Raw genomic sequence first — 19,430 nt, 5'->3', positions numbered from 1 at the left:
TTGAATGTTGCGTTGTAAAATGCACAGTTCAATTCTTTTTTTTCAATGTGGTTATTTGGCATTCTACGTACGTTTCTGGCTGTTTTCATGAAAATAGCTGAAAGATCTATGTATGTAAGCATTACCCAGAAGGCAGAGATGCTAAATCTATTAGCTAAAAGAGGCTACTCCTCATAGCAGGCATATCTTTACTCCTACTCCAAAATTATGTTTCGAGGATGTGGTACAGAAAGTGTACTAAAACTGAAATTTGGATCACAAGAAGTAAAGTAAGTGCAAAGTAGACTTACAGAATCAGACTCCTTTTGCTCACCCAAAAGAGTACATCTTATCATAATGCCTGGCGTTTTTGTTGTTGCCCTTCTAATGATCATTATTGAGGCTATGTTACATCTTTACTACTGAGTTCTTTTAGATGGACTACAGCAGGCACATTTCCAGCTTTAGCTGATGAATGGAAGACAATAAAAACAAAAAGCTCCAAAAACACTAGAGAACCCCTTTCTATGTATTATCTGGGTGTAATGGAATTTATATTCACTAATGAACTGTAAGTTCTAAAAGTACAGAAACACTTAAAACGTCCATCTAAAATTGAGGAAATGTGTTCTCGTAATTCAATTTATCCTGTCTATACTTAATGAAAAGATGAGTAAAAAGAATGTCATGGCGTGTAACCTTTCGTCCAATTTACATTAAGCTGAAATCTAACAGAATTATTTAAGATAATTTGGAAGATTTAGAAAAGTGGCTGTCATATGCAAATAATTGAGCTTTCCTGTTTTCAGTTTCTGTTTTGGGGAATTATGGTGGGGGGTTTTCAGTGTTTTTAATACCTTAAAAAAACACTAGTTATCAGTGGTTACACATTTTTGTGCTATTAAAAACAACAGAAACTATGTTTTTCTGGTGTTTATGGAATCTTTTGGTTTTAATACTGCTGGCTTTCTGCACTGATAGTGCCTGTGGGAGCGACCCCTGACCCTCCTGGCAGGTCGCTCCCCCTCCACGCAGCTCCGACTGTGTGCCCCTGCTGCCGCTGCCAACTCGCTGGTAAGTGTCCACTGGCTTCTGGGCCACTGCTCCCCCTCTCTGTGACCCATTTTTGTGCTCTGTGCCACTCGTTTCCCCCCCTTTCTCGCAACTTTTGCCTGTGTGCCCCGTTGTGTGCTCTGTTCCACTCGTTTTTTCACTCCCCTTTTCTGCCCCTCTGCCTGTGTGCCCCATTTTTGTGCTCTGTGCCACTCATTTCCCCCCCTTTTGTGCCCCTTTTGCCTTCTATACCACTCTTTTGTCCCCTCTTGTGCCCCATTTTGCTTCTGTTCCACTGCTTCCCCGCAGCTGTGACCCCTACGGCCCGTCCCCTGCCCACTCGCTGCTCCCGCCTCCCAGCTGCTCCTCCCCATATATGCCGGATGCTGCACAAATGAAGGCGTGCCTAAGGTTAGCCCGTCTGCGCCCGTCCGCGCCTGGAGTGCCCCCCAGCGCCAGAACCCCTGGACCCCGGGAACGCCACAACACCAGACTTCGCTACGACGCCAGCGCCCTCCATGCATTCAACACTGGCCGAAAATAACACCGGCTTTCAGGCCACCCCTAAAGGGGTCCACGGACCGTTCTCCTGCTGCACCTGCAGCTTCACCTGCAACAGAGCCACCAAATTTCCAAGGACTGGACCCAACCACCTACGCTGCATACTTCTCAACACCCGCTCCACACGCAAACACGCAGTCGAGCTCTGGGATCTACTCGACACCTCCGCCCCAGACGTAGCCTTCCTGACCGAGACCTGGTGGAATGACTCCTCGGCGCCCGACATCGCCGTAGCCATCCCAGACGGCTACAAGATCACCCGCAGGGATCAAGCTAACGGAATCGGAGGAGGAATAGCCATCGTCCACAAGTCCACCCTCAACACCGCCGAACACCTGCACTCCGGCTCCACATTGACCCCAACACCACCCTCAGAGGAACACTCGTCTACAGACTCCCCGGACCCCGGGCCCAGTTCAGCGACTCCATCGCCGACCTTGCCAGCACCCACGCACTCGCCTCCACGGACTACATCTTCCTCGGGGACCTGAACTTTCACCTCGAGAACAACAACGATGCCAAGTCCGTCACCCTGATTGACAACCTCGCCAACCTCAGCCTCAGACAACTCGTCACCGCACCCACCCATGTCGCCGGCCACACGCTGGACCCAGTCCTCTTCACAGGCACTCACGTCGTCTTGGACCACACCACCGAACTCCACTGGACCGACCACAGTTACATCCATTTCACCTTCAAGAAACCAACCACTCACCACCGCACCCAACAGCTGCCTCGCCCTGCTGGAGCAAAGTCACCAAAGACCAGCTGATCACCACCCTCACCCTGAAACCACCCACCGACCCCACCAACCCAGACGTCGCAGCCTGCAACCTCAAACAGTGGATAGACGGCTGTGCCAACACCCATGCCCTGCTCAAGAAACCCTCCAACAAACACACCAGCAAGAGAGCCACCTGGTTCACCAACAAGCTCAAGACCTCCAAACGCGCATGCCGGAAACTGGAGAAGAAATGGCTCCACAAACGCACACTGGACAACCACGCAGCCAACAAGGACACCACCCGCAGACATCACCACCTCATCAGATTAGCCAAAAGATCCTCCTTCAAAGACCGCCTGGACAACAACGCATACGACAGCAAAGAGCTCTTCAGCATCGTAAAGGAACTCTCCAACCCCAGCGCCAACGACATCCCGCCCTCACAAGAACTGTGCGACTCGTTAGCCACCTTCTTCCACCGCAAGATCGCTGACATCCACGACAGCTTCAACACCACAACCGCCCCAACTACACCAGACTCCACCTTGAATGCGAACACCACCAGTACCAACCGCCTGACCTCCTGGTCCAACGTCAACGACAATGAGACACACAAGGTCATGAAATCCATCCACTCATGATCTCTGTCAGACCCGTGCCCACACCACGTATTCAACAAAGCAGACGCAGCCCTCGCCCCCCAACTATGGAAGGTCATCAACATCTCCTTCAAAACAGCGACATTCCCGGAAAGCTGGAAGCACGCCCAAATCAACGCCCTCCTGAAGAAGCCCAAGGCGGACCCCAAGGACCTCAAGAATTTCCAGACCATCTCCCTGCTCCCGTTCCCGGCGAAGGTCATCGAGAAAATTGTCAACATACAATTGGCCCGCCACCTCGAGGACAACAACATCTTGGACCCTTCCCAGTCCGGATTCAGGCGAAACCACAGCACCGTGACAGCCTTCATCGCCGCCACAGACGACATTAGGCGCCAACTAGACAATGGCGAAACATCAGCCCTTATCCTCCAGGACCTGGCGGCCGCCTTCGACACGGTCTGCCATCGCACCCTAAAGACACGCCTCCAAGAAGCCGGAATCCAATAGAAGGCCCTCGACTGGACCACGTCCTTCCTCTCCGGCAGAACCCAGAGCGTCCGCCTCCCACCCTTCTGATCCGAAGCCACCAACATCATCTGCGGCGTCCCCCAGGGCTCAGCCGACGCTGTTCAACATCTACATGGCCCCCCTCGCACAAGTGGCCCGCCATCACAACCTCAACATCATCTCCTACGCCGACGACACCCAGCTCATCCTCTCCCTCACCAAGGACCCACACACCGCCAAAACGAACCTCCACGAGGGAATGAAGGCTGTCGCCGACTGGATGAGGAGCAGCCGTCTGCAGCTGAACTCGGACAAGATGGAGGTCCTCATCCTCGGACCCACCCCCTCAGCCTGAGATGACTCCTGGTGGCCGACCACACTGGGAACAGCACTGACACCCACCGACCAGGCACGCAACCTAGGATTCATCCTCAACTCCACCCTCTCCACGCCGTCTCCTTTTCCTGCTACAACACCCTCCACATGCTACGCAGGATCTACAAGTGGATCCCGACCGAAACAAGAAGAATGGTGACACAGGCCGTCGTCAGCAGCAGACTGGACTATGGCAATGCTCTCTATGCAGGAATCCCAGCCAAACACCTACGACGACCACAACGCATCCAAAACGCCTCCGCCCGGCTGATCCTCAACGTCCCCTGCCGCAGCCACATCACCCCCCACCTGAGGGACCTACACTGGCTCCCCGTCAACAAGAGGATCACCTTCAAGCTCCTCACCCACGCACACAAAGCACTCCACAACGCTGGACCAGCCTACCTGAACAGTAGACTCAGCTTCTACACCTCCACCCGCCAGCTCCGCTCCGGCAGCCTCGCCCTCGCCGCTGTCCACGAACAACCTCCGGCAGCAGATCCTTCTCCTACCTCGCCGCCAAGACCTGGAACACCCTCCCTGCCCACCTACAGCAGACCCAAGACCTACTCGCCTTTAGAAGACTATTCAAGACCTGGCTCTTCAAGCAGTAGCGGCACCCCCTCCCCTCAGTGCCTGGAGACCCTCACGGGTAAGTATCGCGCTTCACAAGTACTCTGATTGATAGATTGATTGTTGATAGACAGTGTGCCTACAGGTTATACGAGGTCCAAATAATGTTTTAAAAATGAAACTTATAATAGTGCACCATACACCAGACTCACTTCTTTAGTGAGTCTTTGGTCATGTGTGCTCGCTCTTTCCTTCCCTTGTAAATGTTTATCTGTGAAAAGTTCCTATCAACATTGCCACTTGAGATGGGCAACCCCAAAACATCCATTACACAATTTGCTAACTCTGGCCACTGTCATAGCTCTCCATGCCAATACTGGTGCACCTAAAAGTGTGATTTTCTGGAACTGGTTCTGCAACATATGCGTTGAACTCGGCGCATATGCCCTCAGTTATTGAAGCAGTAGAAAATGAAACAGCACTTTTTCAAGTTTGTAGAAAATTATCCTTTATGGAAGGGATCTAGAGCTTGTGCGGAGTACCTCAGCGAGGCTTAATTGACTTCAAGTGCCATGGTTGATGATGGGACATTTGTATGCATCATAGAAAGCCATTTCTCCTGCACTGTATAATAACATTTCCTGAATTGCTCCTCACCATTTCTTTGCTTACCAAGTGTCAAGAACTCTAACATGGAACATGTTGCAGTGCCAAAGTCACTAAAGGTGTCGTCCAGCTTACTCTCAAGGAGATGTTTCACATCTACACCAATTAGGCTGAACATTTGGTAGACAAGGGTGTTTTCAGACTCTAGTTTTTTGATTGTGTCCACTACAGAAGTCACGTTGTCCTGTAAAAATCCTTACACTTCTTGACTTTGGGATCATTACTAATCAAAAATTCCGTAAATGGTCGCCACATGGATAATATAGCATTAGTGGCCTCTAAGACTGAGAACCAATGGCTAAATGACACAGTTGGGATGACTCTTTCTTTGATGCCACACAAAGCACAAAATAAGAAATATTTGTTTTTTAGTTCTTCCCAACCTATTCTCTTTAGCCAACAAATTCCAAAATCCCGCCTGGTCCTTTGCTTTAGCCGCACAGACTAAATCAGACCAGATTGCCTCATCCCATGACCTCTTTGCATTTTCTTGAGTCTGCTTATAATTGTGCCTTTTTGCCCTTATTCTATCTATATCTTCGCTTCTAAGGGCCTGGATTAACTCAGACTTTGCCACTCGGCAATTCCCATTATACCAGGGACTGCCAGCGTTGGTCTTATGTGAATCACCTGCATTTCCTTCTTTAGGGATTTTACTTAATACTGGTCTTAAGGCACTTACCAGTATACAATGTAAATGTAAATGTAGTTGAGCTTATATAGCGCACAGCTACCCGCAGTGGGTTTCCCGGCGCTTGCTTAGGGAACCCTTCCTGGTATTCCCCTGTGAGATAGCAGGGTATCCACAAGGTGAAAGTCAGGCATCCCGCCACGAGGGGCCATTGTGGAGATTAAGCAAGCTATTGCCCAGAGTCGCAGAGTGTGAACCCGTGAGTCGAGGAGGCACCGGGGCGAGAATTATCGAGTCCGTGGAATTTTTAGCCCAAGACCCGCCGAGGTGGGGAATTGAACCCTGGTCCAGGACCGATCTCAGCTTCCGAGTCTGCTGCCTCTAACCCCTGAGCCACACTTCTCCACAATGCAGGTCTGTCATCTTGGTATGGCCTGTGGGATGTTCAATGAAAAATGTAATGGTGTCTGCAAAAATGGAATAGATACTTGTCATTGCTTGGATGTTCCCTAAGATATGTGGCCACTTTATTGCACGGTTATTTTTCCTCAGTATAATTTCATTGTCCCTAGTGCCTGTCTCAATGGAACCAGTTTGCAGTTAGAAGAAAAGTTCCAGTTGTACCGTCAAGCTCAAGGGTCGATGGTCACTCTCAGTTCTATCATCAATCTTTAAGTCAACCAAATATCTCCAAAATCCCAAGGTCACCAAAATATAATCTATGTTGCTGCGTGATTTGCCTCTACTAAACGTGTGGGCCTTTGGTCTGTCAGAGGGGAGGCGTCCATTACAAGCTCTCAACCTATGGGTCATGGTAAGCCTCAGTAATTGAGTCGCCGCTACCATGCACATAGCCTCTTTATTGTTTCTAATTCTGGGATATTGTTTACTAGGTCTTCAGCCTCCATCAAGTTGCCAAATCCGGATACAGGTTCAAAGTTACAGTTGAAGTCACCTCCAACTATAACATTTGAACTGGACCCTAGTGTATCCAGAAAGAGGTCCAACGGACTTATTACTGCAGACTCACGATGTACTGGGCACGGTCTGCTATAGATGGTGAATAGGTATAAGACCTCACCATTTTTTACAACTAGTTTTATACCCAGAATGTCTTGAGATGGAACATTTAATGGAGTAATGTTAGCCTCCAAAGAGACACGGATCCAAATTCCCAGGCCCCCTGAAGGCTTTCCTTTCACAGAGGGACTCGCCCCTACACTAAAAGTTTTAAAGCCAACTCTGTGGGGTATTTCTAAAAGCTATGTCTCCTGCAAAAGTATCACATCGCTAGCCTCTATGTACTCGTTCCAGGATGGATCAACCATATTCTTCCTCAAGCCTGCAATATTCCATGAAGTGACATGTAAATTCAGTGATTCATTAGATACCCTGTGTTGCATTGGATCATCTACAAGAGCCCCAGAACTACCCACTTGGGATGCCAGAGGACCCTCTACTATCTTCTGGATCATTACTTCATTCATTGGGTCCCTTAATGGAAAAGATTGATGACCCTCCACAGTTGGCGTTTTACTGATGATACCCCTAACCCGGTGATCGCCCTTCCGCGATACCATTGCCATATCCAACCTAGAACGCGGGGACTTTAGATGTCAATCCAAATCCTCGAGGGTAGATAAGGCCTCAAATCCATTTCTCAGTGGGACCATAAAATCATCGACATGTGCATTTCCTCTATGCATTGGTTTATAAAAATATCCCAACCGTAATGCACTGATGTTGGTGTTCCCCTGGGCACATGCCTCTTTAGTGGCTAAGATGGCCCTGATCATTCGAGGCCGTTTGAAATTAACCACCACACAATCTCTCCCCATGTTTTTCCTGGATTCTCCTACCCAGCCCACCCTACGTACCATTAAAATATCCCCTGCTATCATTGGATTAAATTGCTTAAATTTTACAAGCCACTCAACCACCTTATTTTTCAAGTTTATCCAGTTCTCATTCTGGTCCCTCCTAAGTGCAGATACCCCTGCTAAAACTAACACATACGGGCATGAGGCGGGAGGTAAGCTTAAGACATCATTATTGGGAATTAAATCTGTGCCTTTAGGGCTATATAATATTGATTTATCGTTATGAGCTCCTAGTCTAGCACGGGCTGGATCACAATGTGAAGAACCTCCTGTGGTATTTGGTGGTTCGGTCCCAGCCCGTATCTTCGCCTCCGTTGAAACTGCCCTTTCACTTCCCATGGGTTTATTTTGTGGTCTAGGGCTGTACCTAGTTGCACCATGACATACAATTATCTCTGGTTCGAGAGGGACTGACCTATTTACGCCCTGTGCTTTTGATTTTAGCAGATCTTCATAATTATTTTTTGCCCTACTCGTTTCAGCACAGTCCTTAGGGAGGTTACTACCTTTGGTCATAAGTCCTATGGATTCTTGCAATAAAACCAGCTTTTCATCCAGGGCCTTTAATACTGCGCTAATATGGCCCACCAGATCAGATAGTATGGCTTCCTTAGCGGTCTCGAGAGATCTTGTTACAATGGACTCGATATCCCCATAGTAATTAACTGAGGCAGGATAGTTTATGTCGTCCCTGGACTCTGTCTGGGTACATACATTCTTCATGGGGGCTCTAAATAGATCGCGGCCAGATTTTGTTTTTCCCCCTTGAATCGACCCCCTGAAACCTTGGCCCTGGGTTTTCTTGGAGCTGGGATTTTCTTCTTTACACACTTGTCATCCCTCTTTTTCCCCAATGTCTGGTTTTGTTTTCTCAATCTAGTTACCACGGTCACAGTTGGTGAACCGATTGTATCATTTGCTCCCATAGAACCAGAGATGTTTAAGGAATTGATTACCAATCCGTCCTTATTGCCAGTTTCTATGAGTTCCAGTGGGGATAGTTGTGGAGTACCAAAAAGCCCAGGTGAGCGTGTTTGTGTGTGATTTGGTTCAAGGGTTCGCCTTTCTACAATTGCGATCTCGTGGTTTAGTAGAGATTCTGCCCTGATGATAAAGGCATCCAAAGTAGCTGCAGGCCCCTTACGTTTACTCATAGTGATACTTCCCTAAAGAATGGCAATAATTAACAAAACAAGCAACACTTCAAAAATAAGAATATCCAACCACAAAAAGGTCCAAGCTTACCACACAACTATGGGGCACCAGAGTCCAAATGTCAGGGGGGTGGCCCAGTCCAGTCTCTGTCAGGCTATAACGGGCGCGGACGGGCCCGCCCTTGGCCCGGGCTTTGCCCGGGCACGCCCGCGCTGCGAGAGCCCGTGCGCGGTTTTAAGCGCGCCCTGGCGCTTCCTCTGTGATGCAATGTCAGGCGCCACAGAGGAGGATGCTGGGGATTGTAGTTTTTTCCCCTTTGTATCCGCTGGTGCCGGGAGCCTGAGGGAAGGTTGCCGGTGCGTGCGTTGCAGTCCCCTTGGACTGAGAAGCTCCTACGAGATGCAGGGCAAGGAAGAAGAGGTCAGGAACAGGCGTTTGAGGAACAACAGGATTCAAGCTTTGCAGGGACTGTCGCAAACAGATGTCTCTGCCAGGCCCTTACAAGGTATAGTTATGGTGCAGGTTCTGCGATGACAGCTCCTAGATTATTCAACCATATGAGAACAGGAAGCTACACTTTATGTTGCTAAACATCAGAAGACTCTATGCTGTGACTGGTCCAGATCGAAAGGAAAGTATCATTACTTCTCTTGAAGTAGTTTCCACTGCAGATGTTTGTCGCGGTCAAAGTCTTTCCAAACGTTCAAAAAGAAGCACTAAAAATCTAAGTGGGAATTGGCTCTTTCCCACCATTCTCAAACTGTAGTGCCATGTGGAGGTATTAGGACCAGTTAGGAAATGCCATCTTTACATGCTCACATCCTTAAGTTGCCTTCTCTCCTTAAACACAATGACATTTGACAGACATTCATTTATTTGCACCCGCAGGATAACATTCCTCGAAATCAGTTTTCTTACAATACCACTTAGTAGGCACTCTATCAGAACACCTTGAACATTGTACAAGAGCTTAGTACAGCACTCAAGATGTTTTTTGTTTTTGGTCACTCGGCGACTGATCTATCACCATAGAATAAACAATAGTGGCCTGACTGGGCTTTGGCATGGTAACATGGAGGATGTTATTATATATGTGACATCAACCTTTTGTTTATTCAGAGGAGCATTTTGCTGGCCCTGAGTGGTTGGTCCATGCCGGAATTCCAGCTCAGCTGAATCATGTCATCTCATGCAAGTTAAGCTGTCCAATTCTGCACCAAGATGGGCAGCTTGCTGACACTTACCCACATGTAATGGGGAGTTAGACCACCCAACAGGGATTTGGCAGATCCACTCACCCTAGGCATGATAGGGTAGAATACTCTAGGTAGGAGTACACTATAATACTGTACTTGTATGCAAGCATATAGTCTTCTGTAATCAGCAAAACAGGTGAATTATTAATCTCTTTCACCATTCTCATAATGCTAATCACATTATTCTGTTTCCTTCTATTAATCATTGCAGCACAAGTATTTTACTCAAGAATCACAATAGTTCAATAAATATTGAAACTACATACGCTGTATTTCTAATGCACCTCTTTGGATTTGCATAAATGACTGAGCAAAAGGGTTCTAGATCAATCACCACAATTTCTTTGGGGAGTCAGCGTTGTCATGTTCTGAGGTTGCACATCCCTTTGTTACCCTGTAAGGTTATGGGTACAGATGGTGAACTGTGAGATAGCAGGACTATAGGCCAACATATCCTAAGGGGTGCTCAGAATCAGTCTAGCACCAGTCCAATGTTTATGTTGTCCAACAAGCGTACAGTTTTACTTGAGAAAGTATAAGCCGCATGACACCAGAGAGGGTTCACGGGTCGGCCACTGAGATCCACTCCTGATCTCCTGTAGAGCTGGTCTCGAGTCTCGTCCCAATGCACCTCAAATTTTTGAGTTGTTGAGCCATGATGCAGTAAGTGAAGACCTTTGAGAATGTCATACTTTGTATTTTCAGCACTTTACAAGTTCCCTCTTGTGCGTCTACGGGCCCAAGGATCTGCAGTGGCTTCCTCTCAGACTTCCACCAGTGGGTCCACCCTCAGTGCCAATCTGTGCCAGTCTGGTGCTTATTCTGGGTCCAGCACCACCCGCTGTGCTGGTTTGCTTTGCATCCACGAGGTGTCAACGCCCCCAATGCCGGAGGAGGATCCGCAACTCATTGTACTTTCTTACTCCAAGCAGAATCCACCTTGACCTCGCCGTTCCCTGATACCACTAGAGCGCAGTCACCTGGCAACCCGTCGGATTATGATACCTTACCAGGCAGTAGGTCCCAAATGTTATGCTACCTTTTCAGCGCTATTACAGACACTGACAATTTAGATGAAAGGGATGATTTTGTTCCACGATATAGTGAAGACAATTGATATGAGGTACTTCCTTGCACAACACCCCATGCCAGAGAGCTTGGTGGTGCAGGCATCCACCAGTAAGGTAAATCCCAACTCCTTCCCCATCACCCTACCTGGTCATAAGTCTAAGCACATAGAGACATTTGGCAAGCACATTGTTTCCTCCAAGAGCCTTGCTCTGTATCGGTAAACGCCAGCTGTCTCTCATGCCATATGGGAGACGGTGGCCCAAGTTTTACTTACAGTTCCAAATGACCTCTGACTGTCCCTAACACAAGCTATCCAGGAGCTGAGATGTGTGGCTCCTCTGTGCCTTGAAAATAAAGTGCTGTCAATTGAAAAATGATTGCATCCCTTTGGGACTTTAACTTTGGCTGAACCAGCTGTGCACTTGTCTATTAATTTGCACAGTATCCTCTGTGCCTTGGACACAACTGATTGTTTAGGTTGGGTGATTGGTCCGAGTGTGACACTTTTGCGCAACATGTGGATGAGATCTGTGGTCTTCTCTGGGGACATCTAAACATCCCAAACTTTGACATGCTATTTGATGGCTCTCACACTTTGGCTAGAAGGCGGACTCCACCATGGAGCGCTTTAAGAATGCAGGAATACAGTTTATTCCTTGGGCTTGTCTGCCTCATACATATAGTTCCATCAATAATTGTGCCCCTTTCGAGGCTACTGTAGTGGTACCCATTATCGCTAATGCATGCCTCGCAACCAACCCAACAGATGCCCCAGCCCTATCCTGGCTTACAAAGGCAACGTCAGGGACAACTGCCCGCTCTGTCCCAAACCTCTCCAGCTACCAGTCTTCCCGATGACCGTGCTTCTATTTGCCATTGCCTTCAAAACACAGAGAGAGCCAAGCACACATAGATGCCTAATAGTGTCATTATGCTCCTCATTAAAAATTCAGCAGATCATTTAAGAATCTCTCATACTGCATATGGTTGTGGAAACTGAACACATAGGCTCAGGTAAATTAATCTCTTTTCTTTATTAGAGCAACTACCTTACCCTAGAGATGCTGTTCATACAATGGCAGCTATTAACAATGCCTGGAATAGACTGTGTTAAATGTAGGGACTTTGGCTAGTATATTGACTGGATGCCCCACTTCCAGCAATCCATCCATGCCTACAACTTCTACAAAAGCTGTAAAGCACTCTCTGACATGGTATGATTACAATGTTTATAGAAGGCATTTTGCAACTCTTGATCATTGTAAAGACAGAGGAGCCACTAACACACTTGAATATTTACATACTTTCAACTCCATCACACATTACAGATTTACTGCTATGAGTTTCCTCAGGGACCCATAGAGTTTATTCCCCTTACTAAACTCCTGAACTTTGCATACACAAGGGATTGAGTATTGCAGATCAATAAGTTGTCAATTGGTGAGCGTCGTATTGATGATGTACCGGTGATACTATTGAGGCAATACGATTTTGGAGAATTATGTAACATGTGTAAATGATCCTACTGCTGTGTCCAGGTCACCTTGAACTATAAACACAAACTTGTACACCTTACATTTCTCCATGGCTTATACTTTACTCCAGCTAAACTACATAAATTCAACGAGTCCAGAACCCATGAATTGCCTACTGTCATCATTCCATAGGCCGACGTTTTGTATTTTGCATGGACGTGCATACTATATTGCCTCTTACTGGTAAAATATAATAGATATAATATCCAAGGTACTTTAATATGAGATACCGTAAACACCAGATGTAGCTATATTGGAATATGTTGATAGGGTGCCAAAGCCTGTGAGACACCTTGCAGCTATATTGTTATTGCTTGCTAAACAAGAAACTGAATGAAAGGTCCAGTGCCCTCATTAGGTGGTTTCTCAGAAGTGTTACTGTTATATCATTGCAGAGACGTTTGCAATATCCACTGTATAAAATGTAGGCCTAAAGATATATGGACATCTCTTTGCATGTATCATTGCATCAACAAGAGGAGCACTTGAATGTTCAAATGGCTTCTTAATCAGATGAATCTGTTTCATACATTTTTTGTCTTTGTGAATGGAGTCGTTGAGGGCTTTTGCATGTATGTACCTCTAGACTATGTGTGTGTCTGAGTCCCTCCTGAGACGGAAGCCGGGAGGTTGTGCTGTTCTGTGCTGCATTGATTTTACCTGATTTTAAAACTTAAAATATCTGCAAAAATCGGCGTTTTTCACTTATCTCGCAACTTGGTCTAAATAGCTTGATTTTGAGAAGCTCGACCTGCTGACTCCTTCCCCCCTCTTCCCCGCTGCCCTGGGCCACTCCCAGCCGAGTATTGAAGCTGTGGAGTTGGCCCCGGGCACAGAACTGCGGCGGCCATCTTGTGTGTTGGTGGGTTTAGCGCGCTCTAGTTGCGCATAAAAGGGATGTCCACTTCTCCGCGCAGCGGACGCGCTTTGCGGGCGCGCCCAACTCGCGCCGGAGTCGTGCCAGAGTCCTGCCCGTCTGCGCCCGTCCGCGTTCGGTCGGGTTCAGGGACCAGGGACTCTGTCACCACTATTACATATACTCCCTCTGCCCTGAGAAACCTACAGCCCAAACCATCTAACCTACCCCCTGCCTGTTCGGATAGCATCTCCCTATTGGGCATCGCGCGCACAGCCTCCTCTCCTCACCCTATCGCCCACCCCCTAGTACGCACGGATAATCAAGACTCCCGTATACGTGTCTTGTTCTTGTACTTAAATACACGATATTTTGTAAAACATCATGCTGATCTCTTTATCCTACTCACTGATGAGCGCCCTGACATCCTCTTAATTACTGAAACTTGGCTAACTGATGACTCCCTCCCTGACATTCTGGCAGCCCTTCCCCCTGACTACTATATGTTGAACATCAATCGTCCCCCCGGCCGTGCTGGTGGCGGGGTGGCAGCTGTCATACGAAAGGAGCTTAAATTCATTTCTACATCCTCCTTCACTCTTGTCGATGTAGACAATCTTATCATCAGTCTTGAAACAAGAGAGGGCGCCCTTACTCTTATTGTCCTATATCGCCCCCCTTCCTCTATGCCTTTGTTTTCTGCTACTTTTAGCGAACAACTAGCCAACCTGATCACCTCATCTGCCAGACTCGCCATCTTCGGTGATTTCAACTATTGGTATAATGATAGCGATGCTGGCCCCCATGCTGCAGAGCTGTTCGAAGTCCTTTCTAACTTTAACATGAATCAACTTGTCTCTTCCCCCACTCATGTTAAGGGTCACATATTAGATCACGTCTGGGCCTACAATCTCACTCTCTCCTGTCCTGTGGTTACCCCCTGCATTTGGTCGGACCATCACTTAATCGACACGGTGATTACAATCAGGGGCCGTGTCAAAGCTCCTGCAGTAGCAGGCGGGGTCGCCCGCAAATGGGGCACCCTCGATTCGCAAGGATTTCTGTCCTCCCTGGCTGACACTCAACCTCCATTGCGCCTCAATTCGACAGTCCAGACCTTGGAAAACGATTTTTCCAGCTGGATCACCAAAGCCAGTGACTTATTCGCCCCCTTTTCCAAATTTCCCCGCTCCCGCCACAGCAAGTCACACAGGTGGTTCAATCCCTCCTTGAAATCCCAGCAGCTTAAACTGCGTCAGATGGAACGCAGGTGGAGGCACTTCTACTTACCATCCGACAGAGGCTTACGTTGAAGCACGAAAAATATATAAAAGCGCAATTATAGCTGCAAAATCTTCGTACTTCTCCGAAAGAATCTCTGCTGCCCCCAACAAGTCCAAGGAAATATTCCGAATTATGGGCGAGTTGACGTCTGATGCCAGAACCCTCCCTTCCCAGGTCCCCACCCAACATTCTTGTGATGCTTTAAATAGTTTTTTTATTGAAAAGATCATTAAGATCAAGAACACTATTCCCCCTGCCCTTCCTGCCGCTCCTCTTGCCCCTTCCCTTGGTAACCCATGTTCACTATCACACTTCCCCCTCCTTAACCCTCCCTCCCTCGCCAAACTTGCCTCTCGAGTCAAATCTGGCTCCCCTAATGATTGCTGCCCTCCCTCTGTCTTCAGGGACATCTGCCTGGCTCTGCCGAACTGTATTTTGCCTCTACTCAACACCTCTCTTGAGGCCGGCATTGTACCCAACTCCTTTAAGGAGGCCGCCTTGGTACCACTGCTAAAAAAACCCGGAGCCGATCCAGAGGACCTTGCCAACTATCAGCCTATCTCTCTCCTGTCTTATTTCTCTAAGATCTTGGAAGCGCATGTCACCTGTTGCCTCTCCCAGTTCATCGAGTCCACCGGCTACCTTGAGCCTAACCAAGCCGGCTTCAGACCTGCCCATTCTACTGAGGCTGTGATCTTGGCGGTTATGGAATCTCAAACAAGAAGCCCTATTCAGCCTGCATGTTGTGGATCTCAGACTCCGTAACTTAAGGGGCCAAACCTCCTATTGGCTCACCAAGCGGCCAGGTCAGGCCAATGCTGCGTTTACAGGTCCGGACATGCCTTCAAACATACAAACAACACTGTGCACAGAGTACAACACATAAAGAAAATATGTGTGAGAGCAAGGAAAGTACCTCACGGACGTGACACCCGAGGGGGTTCCCGGTCTATGAATGGCCGGTCTACCCACTTCTCATCATCGGTTACTTTCCTTGCAGGGAGGATGAAAAAGTGCAAGAATATGTGCACCAAACAGAAAAGAGAGACAGAAAGGGAGTGTACAGATACACTACCTAGTAGGATAGAGACAAGTGTTCAGAAAAGATTTCACAAGTACCTACACCCAACACCAACAAAACGTAAAATATAAAATAGTGAGGTTTGGCTGGCTGAATCAATTTTATTCTGGTGCTGCCAAACTGCACTGTTTAAAATAAGGTTAGATTGATACCATTCGATGTTGTAATTGGACCAACATGTTTCATTGCCTTGTCATTGGCAATTTCATCAGGGCAAATGGTTGGATCTCTTATTCTTAATCCTCCATTTGGAAACCTGTGCACATACATACATTAAAACGACAGAACACAGCAGTGGTAAGACGGTGAGCCAATGGAGGTCTAAGCATGTCTCACACTCAAGCCAATGGCTGTTACCTTATGCTCGCAAATACTAGGTATACCGTCGAGCATCAAGCGGACGACGTGTCAAAGGATCACAGGTCCGTCTTGGAGACTCCTCAATGTGAGTCACCTATATGGAAAAACATAATACCAATTTCATGTATCATGAAGTCCATATTTTCATTCGATATTTACAAGCTCCTGCTGGAGCATTGGCAGTATCTACAGCGTACCATATGTAACCCCGCAGAAACGACTTGCATAAAACGGTTCATCAAATGCCAAGATCTTACTGATGTCATCAAATCGAAAAACAGGTAACATAAGATAGAAATGTGTACCCTGGAAATTTTTCGCGGGGATTCCGCTTACCTTCCACATTCACGCAGTGATAGAGAGAAAAACGTTCGTCGCTCTGAGGGGGAGCCCAAAGCGGGCGTGCCTACCAGTATCGGTGAGTAATGCGAGCAAGTGGGCCGGGGCGGAAAGTTACCGCACCCGGCTTCAACATACCGCAGCCGAGTCCCTCCGGCGCTTCCGACGTCTCACAATCCAAGCCTGGATTGGGGCGCGGAAGTGCCCCGGGCGGGGCTCCGCCCATCACGTGACGTGGCGGCCATCTTAGTTAAGGAAAGAAGTCAAATTCAGTAGAGCCCTAACTTTATTCATGTCGAAAAGGGAACAATGGACATAGGAATTACTGTTCAATATCAAAGCGGCCCTATTTGATGGTATAACAGTTTTAATTCATATAGACTTACACCGTCACATGTCCAGTTTGTTGTTGGACGGGACCGGGTGCACTTCAAGCCAATCAAGTGTGCCAGCGAAGGTAAGGATGAGCACAAAATTACCTAGTATATAGACAGTCAAGGCAGCGGACGATGGAGCAGTCAGGGGTCGCAGCATGCGCCCGGGCCGGGCAGTATATTGACAAATTAAAAACCACGTTCCCAAGACCTTCCAGCCACCCAATTACGTGCATGATTTCTTGAGAATGATGGCCCCGAGTAGTGTGTAGAGACCGGGCGGAATTTGAGCTCATATCAAGTTCGAATGTTCACTCAAGAAGGGTCAATGATGCGTCTACCGCCTGCTCACTTTGTTCCATTCAATGGAGTCATTAAGACCCTCTTTGTCTGCCTTCTCTAAGTAAATCCAACGTGCTTCCTTTTTAGCAAGTATTGCGTCTAGGTTGTGCGTATTGCCCACCACTTTCTCCAGTACTGTCCATTGCAAATCACTCTGCCCATGATTTTTTCAATGAAGTGTTGCACCAGACGGGTTGTAAGTTTTCTGGCTCGAATGGTGCTGAGGTGCTCCTGAATGCGCACTTTCACTTTACATGTTGTAAGGCCTATGTAATGTAACCCACAACTACAGGTAATTCTATAAATTACATGTGTGGTGTTGCAGTTACTGAATTTGGTCAGGTACCATGTCTTGCCGTTGTGTAGTGTGACTTCTTTGGTCGCAGTGGTCAATGAACACACAGAACACCCACCACACGGGTAATGACCTGCCGGGACGGACTTGATTTGGGGGTTGGTAGTCATAGTCCTTGTATGTACCAACTTATCGCGCAGGTTGGCTGCCCTTTTGAATGCGAAACGAGGGACTGGCATCTTGTCATTGAGAGTGTCCAATAAATTCCAGTTTTTTCGGATAATTTGTCTGATTTTCGTGGAGAGCGGGTCGAAGGTGGTCACCACAGGTAAGCAAGGCTGGTTGACTCTTACATTACGTTCAAGTAAGGCGTCGCGAGGGGTATTCAGGGCCCTCTTTCTTGCGTGTTTGATGACTCTATTTGGGTACTGTCTCTGCTTTAGTCTTTCGACCAGACCCGAGGACTGATCTACATACGCTTCGGTGGAGGAACAGTTTCTCCGGTACCGCAGAAACTGGCCCACCGGCAAATTGTCCCCAAGGGCACGTGGGTGAAAGGAGTGGTAGTGTAAAAGAGAGTTTCTGTCCGTGTCTTTCTGATGGACAGTGGTGGCCAATTTATTGCCCTCCGCTGATATATCCACGTCCAGGTATACAGCTTTACAGTTACTGATTGTCCATGTGAAGCGTAGGCTCTCATCGGCTTGGTTCAGCCAGTCGAGAAATAGACGTAACCGGTCCTCTGTACCTGTCCAGATACAGAGGACATCATCTATATATCGTTTCCATTCCTGGATGTTACTAAGGAACGGATTGGAGGGATGGTAAATCACATTCTCTTCAAACTGGCCTACATAAATGCAGGCCAGGCTTGGAGCAAATGTCGCCCCCATAGATGTCCCGGACGTCTGTAAGTACAGTTGTCCCTTGTACTCAAAGAAGTTCCTCGTGAGAGCTAACTCTATACCGATCCAGAGGACCTTGCCAACTATCAGCCTATCTCTCTCCTGCCTTATTTCTCTAAGATCTTGGAGGCGCATGTCACCTGTTGCCTCTCCCAGTTCATCGAGTCCACCGGCTACCTTGAGCCTAACCAAGCCGGCTTCAGACCTGCCCATTCTACTGAGGCTGTGATCTTGGCGGTTATGGAATCTCTCAGGAGCAATGCCGACAAAGGGTCTTCCCAGGCTCTGATCCTGCTGGATCTGTCGGCAGCGTTCGACACGGTGGACCACGACATCCTTCTCCACCGTGTCGAACAAGTCGGCATCCGGGGGTCAGCACTGGCTTGGATTAAATCCTTCCTGACAGGTAGAACCCAGGCTGTTCACCTGGGTCCTTTCACAGCTACTAGGGAACCTTCCATCTGCGGTGTGCCTCAGGGTTCTTCTCTGTCTCCCCTGCTTTTTAATCTCTATCTTCGCCCGCTCATCCTCTCCTTAAAAAGCTGGGACATTACCGTCTTCAATTATGCAGACGACCTGCAAATCATCTTTCCTCTTAACACCCTTAATGCAGCTCTCGACTGTCAGGCGGTCATGTTACATATCCAGCAATGGATGAACCTCAATCAGCTTAAGCTGAACCCAGGGAAGACAGAACTAATTCTCCCGGGCAGCAGCTCTATCCACTGGGGTCCCCAGTTTTGGCCTACAGAGTTGGGCCCTCCGCCCGTCCCGGCTAAGTCAGCAAAGAGTCTGGGGGTGATCATAGACTCGGAGCTCTCCCTCAAACCTCAGGTTGGTGCAGTCGTATCTTCTTGTATGTTTCAGCTCCGGAGAATCAGGAAAGTTGCCCACCTCCTCTCGCCTGCAGCCCTGATACAAGTCCTGATCGCCCTTGTGTTATCCCGCTTGATTTTTCCAACTCCCTGTATCATGGCCTACCGAAATACCTGCTTCATAGGCTGCAAGTGGTGCAGAACCAGGCGG

General features: G+C 48.0%; 1 protein-coding gene across 2 annotated transcripts in view; it reads left to right on the top strand.

Annotated features, from left to right (window-relative positions):
• The window catches only part of LOC144785552 (peroxisomal carnitine O-octanoyltransferase-like), a 414,661-nt gene that overhangs the window by 73,993 nt on the left and 321,238 nt on the right, over nucleotides 1-19,430 (top strand). The window lies entirely within an intron of this gene.

This window comes from Lissotriton helveticus, chromosome 10 (assembly GCF_964261635.1).
Source record: "Lissotriton helveticus chromosome 10, aLisHel1.1, whole genome shotgun sequence".
NCBI lineage: Eukaryota > Metazoa > Chordata > Amphibia > Caudata > Salamandridae > Lissotriton > Lissotriton helveticus.
The sequence above is the reverse complement of the archived record's forward strand: the minus strand, read 5'-3'. Positions and strand labels throughout refer to the sequence as shown.